The sequence below is a fragment of the Odocoileus virginianus genome, chromosome X (genome assembly GCF_023699985.2).
Source record: "Odocoileus virginianus isolate 20LAN1187 ecotype Illinois chromosome X, Ovbor_1.2, whole genome shotgun sequence".
Taxonomy (NCBI): Eukaryota; Metazoa; Chordata; class Mammalia; order Artiodactyla; family Cervidae; genus Odocoileus; species Odocoileus virginianus.
In genome coordinates, this window is record NC_069708.1 from 45,086,040 (window position 1) to 45,097,304 (window position 11,265).

The following is an 11,265-nucleotide window of genomic DNA, read 5'->3' on the forward strand; positions in this document are numbered from 1 at the left end:
TAAAGGAAAGCAATAGAATGGGAAAGACTAGAGATCTGTTCAAGAAAATTAGAAATACGAAAGGAACATTTCATGCACAGATGGGCACAATAAAGGACATAAATGGTACGGACCTAACAGAAGAAGAAGATATTAAGAAGAGGTGGAAAATATACAGAAGAACTATATGAAAAAGATCTTCATGACCCAGATAACCAGGATGGTGTGATCACTCACCTATAGCCAGGCATCCTGGAATATGAAGTGAAGTGGGCTTTGTGAAGCATCACTACAAGCACAGATAGTGGTGATGGAATTCAAGTTGAGATATTTCAAATCCTAAAAGATGATGCCGTGAAAGTGCCACACTCAATATGCTATCAAATTTGGAAAACTCAGCAGTAGCCACAGGACTGGAAAGGGTCGGTTATCATTCCAATTCCAAAGAAAGGCAATGCCAAACAATGTTCAAATTACCACACAATTTTACTCATCTACACACTAGCAAAGTAATGCTCAAAATTCTCCAAGTCAGGCTTCAAAGGTACATGATCTGTGAACTTCCAGATGTTCAAGCTGGATTTAGAAAAGGCAGAGGAACCAGAGATCAAATTGTCAACATCCGTTGGATCATCAAAAAAGCAAGAGAACTACAGAAAAATATCTACTTCTGCTTTAGTGACTGAAGCAAAGTCTTTGACGTTGTGGATCACCACAGACTGTGGAAAATTCTTAAAGAGATGGGAATACCAGACCACCTGACCTACCTCCTGAGAAATCTGTATGCAGGATAAGAAACAACAGTTAGGACTGGACATGGAACAACAGACTGGTACCAAATAGGGGACGGAGTACATCAAGGCTGCATATCGCCACCCTGCTTATTTAATGTATATGCAGAATACATCATGCAAAATTCTAGGCTGGATGAAGCACAAGCTGGAATCAAGATTTCCGGGAGAAATATCAATAACCTCAGATACGCAGTTGACACCACACTTACGGCACAAAGCAAAGAAGAACTAAAGAGCCTCCTGATTAAATGAAAGAAGAGAGTGAAAATGTTGGCTTAAAACTCAATATTCAGAAAACTAAGATCATGGCATCTGGTCCCATCACCTCATGGCAAATAGATGGAGAAACAATGGAAATAGTAAGAGACTTTATTTTCTTGGGCTCCAAAATCAATGCAGTTGGTGACTACAGCCATGAAATTAAAGGGCGCTTGCTCCTTGGAAGAAAAGCTATGACCTACCTAGATAGTATATTAATAAACAGAGACATTGCTTTGTCAACAAAGGTCCATCTAGTCAAAGCTATTGTTTTTCCAGTAGTCATGTATGAATGTGAGAGTTGGACCAAAAGGAAAACTGAGAGACAGAGAATTGATGCTTTTGAACTATAGTGTTGGAGAAAGACTCTTGAAAGTCCTTTGGATTGCAAAGAGATGAAACTGGTCAATCCTAAAGGAAATCCTTTCGAGGATCAATGCAGAACCTGAAACTCAAATACTTTGGCCACCTGATGTGAAGAACTGAGTCATTGGAAAAGACCCTGATACTGGGAAAGATTGAAGGCAGGAGGAGAAGGGGTGACAGAGGATGAGATGATTGGATGGCATCACCAACTCAATGGGCATGAGTTTGAGCAAGTTCTGGATGTCAGTGATGGACAGGGAAGCGTGGCGTGCTGCAGTCCATGAGGTCTCAAAGAGTCAGACACGGCTGAGTGACTGAACTGAACTGAAACTACTGGCATATACTACAAGAAGCTGAACTTCTGAGTACAGCTTCTTCTTCATCACTCTCTCAACAATGAAACTACATGTGATCTCTTTTTGCTTAGGCTAGCCTTCACTGAACATTTTATATTTGGTGAAGAGGAACTGGCTCAAGTTGTGAGACTCTCCCTTTCAATTTAATTCAACTCTTTGTGAAGCTATAGAATTGCACAATCTTCCCCTCATAGGTCAGCCTTAGTTAAGGTCTGCTCATCATATAACCAGAATTATATTTGAAAAGGGAACCACTTCCAACTTTCTCTTTATACAGCATCGGGCATAATATCTGAGACCTTGCTTTTTTAATAATAAGTACAAGCAGCTAGTACAATCACCCTCATCACCAGACAACATTCTTGGATCATTCCTTCTATGATGCCAACAAAAGCAATTTTCTAGTGCAGACTATGAGAATTTCTGCCTTCATATGCAGGCATTTTAAACAAGATTAACAGATAGGAAAGTTGTATAAGTAGAATCCTCTCCTGTGAATATGGATTGAATTCCCACTCAAAATGTATCTTTGTCATTTTGTTTGAGGATGGAATACTTAATAGTTCTGCAAAGCCAACTGAAATTTTAGAGTATTTACATAAATAAAACTAAATAAAAAATATGTTTTATACTTAAAACCACATTCTTGCAATAGTTTTATCTGCTCATCTAGGTTATTAATTAGACAAAATGTTGCTAGTTATTTTGTCTCAATAAAGACTGTAATGGGAATAAAACACAGGCTAAAATTTTCAATTAACTTTCTTCCCAAAGGAAAATATCAAAAAAGATAGTTTATTCAGGCAAATAAGTTAATTTTATTGTTTTCTCACTTATTGTTTTAATTATTTACATTCAATAACCTAAAATGAAAATTATGTTAGGGCTGAATATAAACTAGTTAGCATTTCTACCTATAGCCATCTTACTAAATAAAAGATTTAAGTTGTGAATAAATTATAAATTTCCATTATTTTTATATTAATCATCTCTTTATGTACTATCTTTAACATTAGTAATAAATGTGGTTATTTAATGTCAAAAAATAATGTAATAACATTCATCTCTGGATTGTATGTTTTAAAGGATAATAATTATTTCAAATGGAAACCAGAGAGCATTCATTCTCCATTCTTTCATTCTGTATCCTATACAGAAAGATTTCCTTTAAATAATAGTCTATATGAGTAGAACTGTCACAATGAGACTTTAAGAAAGTATACAATTTAAACAGCAGACAGGGAGGAAAGTGAAAATTGCTCTGCAGAAACTATACCATGTCCTGTCAAGTGTCCTTTTTCTAACTAAATTTCATCACAGTTGTTGCATTAATACTATATGCTTCTCTGAGTTTGAAATTTGCATGCTAGCTTCTTTTGAATCACAATCTCATTTATTGATCAAGTTGAAATCATTCAAATGGAATATTGGAAAACATTCAAATGTGAAACTGAAAACTCTCACTTCCCTAAGAGCTGTCTCCCTTTTCAGGCACAAGTTCAGAAAATGCTCTTTAATTAATTGATGTGTCAAGGTTTGTCACTTTAATAATTATGTTTTAAATAATAAAGTTAATCAAGCATTCTAAATACATGTTCTGACATTCTGAGCAGGAAAGCATGCTCTGCCCTATAAGTGAGAGAAACACAAAAACCAGATATTAAACTGGAAAACAATTTCAAAATTATTCAATACTTAGTTACGGAAAAGCAGTGAAAATATGAAAAGTATTTAAACAGTGCTTTATCCATATTTGTGTTCATCACATTTCTCTGCAGATGCATATGTTAGCATATACCCTCTATTCTGTCTGAATTTTTCAGTATAACTTCTATTGTCCTAATTCCTCTCTTCAATACTGTAGAAAAATCAATTAGATTATTTTTTTCTAATAAAAACTTAAAAACACAGAAAATCACAAGGATACTCATGTGTTGCTGCTCACACCAAAAGTCAATGAGATTCCCCTATTTTTCCTTTCTAGTATGAGATGATCAATTCATTGATTCCCAGTACAAATTTGCAGTCATAGTGAGGTACACTTCATTAGAGATAATCTATTTACTATCACTAATTTATGTATTTCTGTATGGTTTTGCATTTCAGCTAATTTTTCTTAATGATTTCTTCAGAGGTTACTGCTTTGCTTCATGAAAACTGTTTGCCCAAAATTGTATTCAGGATGAGAAATTCCTCCTGGTTTCATTAAGCAGTGAATGTCAGGAACTCAAAAATTCCACAAGAAAAATCCTAAAATAGAAAATTATTAAACATCAATGACAGGTTGCTTTGTTGATGTTAGACTATGAATGCTTCAAGAGAGCTTATATGGTAGATATTAACATGCAAATTTCCTAAGAACTATGAGCATTACTATAATCAATACACTAAAGGCTTTGACTGTGTGGATCACAACAAGCTTTGGAAAATTTTTAAAGAGATGGGAATTCCAGACCACCTTACATGCCTCCTGAGGAATCTGTATGCAGGTTATGAAGCAACAGTTAGAACAGGACATGGAACAACTGACGGGTTCCAAATTAAGGAGTAAACAAGCTGTATATTGTCAGCTTGCTTGTTTAACTTATATGCAGAGTACATCATGTGAAATGCCAGAATGGATGAAGCACAAGCTGGAATCAAGATTGCTGGGAGAAATACCAATAACCTCATATATGCAGATGGCACCACCCTTATGGCAGAAAATTAAGAGGAACCAAAGAGCCTCTTGATGAAAGTAAAAGAGGAGAGTAAAAAAGTTGGCTTAAAACTCAACATTCAGAAAACTAAGATCATGGCATCCAGTCCCATCACTTCATGGCAAATAGATGGGGAAACAGTGGAAACAGTGAGATACTTTATTTGGGGGGCCTCCAAAATCATAGCAGATGGTGACTGCAGCCATGAAATGTAAAGACTCTTGCCCCTTGGAAGAAAAGCTATGACAAACCCAGGCAATATATTAAAAAGCAGAGACATTATTTTACTGACAAATGTCCATCTAGTTTTCCCAGTAGTCATGTGTGGATGTGATAGTTGGACTATAAAGAAAACTGAGCCCCAAAGAATTGATGTTTTTGAGCTGTGGTGTTGGAGAAGACTCAAGAGTTTCTTGGACAACGAGGAGATCAAGCCAGTCAATCCTAAAGGAAATCAGTCCTCAACATTCATTGGAAGGACTGATGCTGAAGCTGAAACTCCAATACTTTGGCCACTTGATGTAAATAACTGATTCACGGGAAAATACCTTGATGCTGGGAAAGATTGAAGGCAGGAGAAGGGAGTGACAGAGGATGAGATGGTTGGATGGCATCAGTGGCTTAGTGTACATGAATTTGAGCAAGCTCAGGAGGTGGTGATGGACTGGGAATCTTGGCGTTCTGCAGTTCATGGAGTCACAAAGAGTTGGATACAACTGAGCGAATGAACTGATAATTAAGGATGTTTATATTATTACTGAGAGAGGGTAGAAGGAACTTGAGGAACTATCTAATAGAAGACAAAAGTCAATCTGTTCTTTCCAGCCACTGCTTATTTGTCCAACCTCTGTTCTGCAGCCCAAGAATATGCTAGCTACAGCTGTCTATTTAGTTCTTTCTGATGTCAAATTTTCAAAAATAATATAGCTTACTTTTTGTAAATCACACACAAAGAATTGCTCAGAAAGGATATTGATTCCAAATGGTTCTCCTTTTTCTAACAGGACAAAAGAAGGTTTTTCTTTTAATGTATACATCATTTAAAAATATTAGGAAAGAGAGCAACAGATATCATACTCTTTAAAGTATATTATGATGGTCATGACCAAGGAAGAAGAAACTTTCTTTAACTTAGAAGACACCAGATGAAAATGTGTAAAATGCAATTCCCTTTATAAAAAGATAGGAAATCAAATAAATTTATTTCAGCAATGTTTCCAACTTGAGAAAGTCAAATTTTAGAAATGAGTTTGAAGAACTCTCTTTTTTTTTTTATAAACTATGCAGAAAGAATTTTCTTAAAGATTCAATCTGCATGGTAGATTATCATATTTATCTGTCAGTTAGTATAATAAGGATAATTGTAATTATTTACTTCACAACTGTGGTAAAATATACATAATATAAAACTTACCCTTTTTTAGATTTAATTATTTTTATAGAAAATTTATCTTTTTAGATGCTTTGCTTCTAAGATTTTCTCTACATTTTCTTGTTCTTCAGTTTCATTACAAAATGTGTAAGCATGACTTACATTTTCTTTATATTGTTTGGAAACAATTTGTGATTTTCATCAATCCTGGATGGTGATTAATCACTATGTCTTTGAATATAGCCTATCCTCCACTACATCAATGCCCTGTAGCACTGAACTTCCTATAAAACATATTATGAAACTTTTCTATCTATACATGATGTATATAAAGTGTCATACTTTGTTATTTAATTCCTTTTGAGTCGACTTTTGTATATGGTGGGAAAATTGCATGTCATGTTATACATATGTTATACTGTGCTATAAAACATAACATGCAATTTCCCCAGCAAAATTTGTTGAAAAGATTATCGTTTCATCATCATATATTCTTGGTATCTTTGATGATAATCAGTTTATAAATTGCATGAATGAATTAATTTCTGTACTGTTCCAGTCATCTATATGCTTACCTTAATACCAAAACCATACTGTTTTAATTACTATACCTTCGTAATATATTCTGGAATCAGAAAATGTAATGCCTCTTATTTTGCTCTTCTTTCTCAAGATTGTTTTGGCCATTTAGGATATATTGTGGTTCCATGTGAATTTTTTCCCACTCTACTTTAAGTATTAAAAAATATATTAAAATGATGGAGTAAAAGAAAGTAACTATCAGAATATGCTGTTGGTAATGTTTTAAATTTTATTTTTATATTGGAGTATAGCTGAATAACAACGTTGTGTTATTTCAAGTATACACCAAAGTAATTCAGTAATATATATACTTGTATCTATTGTTTTTCAAATTATTTTCCCCTTTAGATCATTCTAGAATATTGAGCTGAATTTTCTGTGCTATACAGTAGGTCCTTGTTGGTTATCTATTTTAAATATAGTAATGTGTATGTAGCAGTCTCAAACTCCCAGTTTATCCCCCACACCCTTCCCCGCTGGTAGCCATAAGTCCATTCTCTAAATCTATGAGTATGTTTTATTTGTAAATACATTCACTTGTATCATTTTTTTAGATTCTATCATCATCATCATCTTTTACCATGCTCAGTCATGTCCAACTCTTTGATACCCAATGGACTGTAGTCCACCAGGTTCCTCTGTTTAAGGAATTTTCCAGGCAAGAAAATTGGAGTAGGTAGTACTGGAGTAGGTAGTAGTAGGTAGTCATTTCCCATGCCAGGGGTCTTCCTGACACAGGGGTAAAGCCTGTGTCTCTTGCATCTCCTGTGTTGACAGGCAGATTCTTTACCACTGCTCCACTTGGGAAGTTCACATATAAGTGATATCATAAGATATTTGTCTTTCTCTCTCTGATTTATTTCACTTGGTATGATAATCTCTAGGTCCATCCATGTTGCTGCAAATTGCATTATTTTGTTCTTTGTAATGGCTAAGTAATATTCCATTGTGTATATGTACCACATCTTGTTTATCCATTCATCTATAGATAGACATATAGGTTGATTCCATGTATTGGCTATTGTAAACACCCACTAAATTCCCTCTAAGAGTGTACGAGGGTACCGTTTCCTCCACATCTTCTCCAGCATTTGTGGTTTGTAGACTTTTGATGGCAACCATTCTGACTGGTGTGACATGATATCTCATTGTGGTCTAGATTTGCATTTCTCTAATAATTAGTGATGTTGAGCATCTTTTCATGTGCCTATTGGCCATCTGTATGTTTTCTTTGGAGAAATGTCTATTTAGGGCTTTTGTCAAGTTTTTTTTTTTTTTTTTTTAATTGAGCTGCATGTACTACTTGCGAATTTAGAAGTCTAATATCTTGTCAGTTGCTTTATTTAAAAATATTTTCTCTCATTCTATGGATTGTCTTTTCATTTTGTTTATGGTTTCCTTTTCTGTGCAAAAACCTTTGAGTTTAATTAGATCCCATTTGTTTATTTTTGGTTTTATTTTCGTTACTCTAGGAGGTGGAACAAAAAAGACCTTGTTGCTATTTATGTCAGAGTGTGTTCTGCCTATTTTTCTTCTAAGAGTTTTATAGTATGCCATCTTTCATTTATGCGTTTGATCTATTTTGAGTTTATTTGTGTGTATGGTTTTAAAGAATGTTCTAATTTCATTCTCTTACATGTAGCTGTTCAGTTTTCCCAGCACTGCTTATTGAAGAGACTGTCTTTTCTCCATTGTATAGTCTTGCCTCTTCTGTTGTCAATTAATTGACTGTAGGTGTATGGATTGATTTCTCGGCTTGCTATCCTGTTTCATTGATTTATATTTCTGTCTTTGTGCCATTGCCATACTGTTTTGATGACTTTATCTTTTTTGTGTAGTCTGAAGTCAGGGAGCCTGATTTCTCCTGCTCTGTTTTTCATTTTCAAGATTGCTTTGGCTATTCAAGGCCTTTTGTGTCTCCATGCAAATTTTAAGATTTTTTTGTTGTTGTTCTAGTCCTGTGAAAAATGTCACTGCTAATTTGATAGAAATTGCACTAATTCTGTAGATTACCTTGTGTAGTATTGTCATTTTGACAGTATCAGTTCTTGCAATTCAAAAACATGTAATGTCTTTCCATCTCTTTGTGTCATCTTCAATTTATTTCATCAATGCCGTAGGGTTTTTTGAGTACAAGTTGTTAGATGTTTAAATTAGATTTACTTATAGGTATTTTTATTTTTCTAATACATTTTTTTAAGTGAAATCATTTTCTTTCTCTTTCAGATGGGTTCTCATTAGTTTACATAAATGCAATACATTTCTGTGTATAAATTTTTATTTTTGTATCTCATAACTTTACAAAATTCATTTATTAGTTCCAATTCTTGTTTGGTGATATCTCTAGGATTTCTGTATATTGTGTCATACCATCTGCAAACTGTGACAGCTTTGCTTCTTCATTTTACAATATGAATACCTTTTGTTTCTTTTTCTGCTCATTGTGGTGAATAAGACATCCAGTAATAGGTTAAATAAAAGTGGCCAGAGTGGACATCCTTGTCTTCTTCTTGATCTTATAAGAAAAGTTTTCAGTTTTTTACCATTGAGGATAATGTTGGCTGTAGGTTTTTCATGTATTAGGATGAAGGATGCTCCCGTTATACCATTTTGTTGAGGTTTATTTTTTTAATCATAGATGGATATTGAATTGTTTTAAAGTTGTTTTTTTTTTTTTCTTGGTAAGCCTCTACTGAGATGATCATGTGATTCAGTCATGTCTGACTTTTCGTAACTCCATGGACTGTAGCCTACCAGGCTCCTCCACCCATGGAATTTCCCAGGCAAGAGTACTGGAGTGGGTTGCCATTTCCTTCTCCAGGGGACCTTACTGACTCAGTGATCGAAACCCAGATCTCCCATATTTCAGGCAGATGCATTACTATCTGAGTCACCAGGGAAGCCCTTTAATTTGTTAATGTGATGTATAACATTGACAGATTGGCAGATATCAAAACATCCTTGCATCTCTGTGATAAACATTACTTGATCATGTTGTATGATCCTTTTAGTATATTGTTGAGTTCAGTTTGGTAGTATTTTGATAAGGATTTTTGCGTCTTTGCTCATAAATGATGCTGGCTTGGATTTTCTTTTCATGGTGTCTTTGTCTGGTTTTCACATCAGGTTGATGCTCGCCTTATAGAATGTATTCAAAAGTTTCTTTGCTTTGCACTGTTTTAGGAATAATATGAGGACAGGTGTCAATTCTCATTATGCTTGGTAAAACTCACCTTTGAAGCTCCTTGATCCTGATTTTTTGTTTGTTGGGAGTCAGTTGATTACTGGAGGAAATGGCAACCCACTCCAGTACTCTTGCCTGGAGAATTCCATGGACAGAGGAGCCTGGTGGGCTACAGTCCATGGGATCCCAGAGTTGGACATGACTGTGTGACTAACTTTCTTTCTTTCTTTCAATTTCATTACTGTCAGTTGGTCTGTTCATATTTCATATTTCTTCCTGATTCAGTCTTTGGACTTTGTACATTTCTAGGAATTTATCCATTTCTTCTACATTGTCCCTTTTATTTGTATAGTAATCTTTTATTTCTTGAATTTCTGTGGTGTCAGCTGGAACTTTTCCTTTCTTATTTCTGATTTTTTAAATTTGAGTCCTCTTTCATTTTTCACTGAAGAGATTGACTAAAGGTTTATCATTTTTATATTTTCAAGGAACCAGTTCTTTGTTTCATAAATCTTTTCTATTGCTTTTTAGTCTCTACTGTATTTATTTCTGTTCTAACCTTTATTATTTCTTTCCTTCCACTAACTTTGTGTTCTTTTTGTTCCTCTTCTAGTTCCTTTAGGTATTAAGCAATGTTGCTTGAGATTGTTTTTTCCTTTTTCCCAGAGGAAGTTATGTGTCACTATAAACTTCTCTCTTAGAACTCCTTTTGATATCTCCCATAGGTTTTGAAATATTGTATTCTTGTTTTCATTCCTCTTAAAGTATTTTTTTCATTTCATCTTTGATTTCATCAAAGACCCATTTGTTTTTTAGTATCATATTTTTTAGCCACCTTAGGTTTGTTCTATTTGCAGTTTTTTTTCAAAGTAGTTTATTTCTAGTCTCTTAGTGTTGTGCTCAGAAAAGAGGCTTCATAAGATTTCAGAGGTCTTAAATTTATTGAGACTTGCTTTGTGGCCTAGCATGTGGTTTATCCTGGAGCATGTTCCTTGAGCACTTGAAAAGAGTGTGTGCTGCTGCTTTGGGATGGAATGCTTTCTCTCTCTCTCTCTCTCTCTCTAAATATATATATATATATATATATATATATATATATATATATATATATATATATATATTTATTTATTTATTTATTTATTTATTTATTTATTATCTGTCCGGATGAAAAATCCATTGATAAAAGTGGGGCATTAAAGTCTCCTATTATTATTGTGTTACTATTGTCAGTTTCTCTGTTTATTCATATTGCTTCTATGTATATAGTTGCTCCTATGTTGGGTGCATAAATGATTATAATTGTTATATCTTCTTGTTGAATTGATCTAACTTTATGTAATGCCTTTCCTTGTCTCTTTTCTCAGTCTTTGTCTTAAAGTCTATTTCATAATATAAGAAATCACTACTCCAGTATGACTTACATTACTCCAGTAATATAAGTATCACAACTCCAGGTTTCTTGTTGTTTCCATTTGCATGGGATGGCTTTTTTCACTTCTTCACATTTGTGAACTGTTTTTTTTTTTTTCCCAATTAGATAAGTCCATTTAATAATTTTTGTAAAGCCATGTTAGTGGTATTGAACTATTTCAGCTTTTACTTGTCTGTTCAATTACTTTGCCTTAAAATCTGAATCATACCATTGTCAGGTACAGCATTCTTAGTTGTAAGTTTT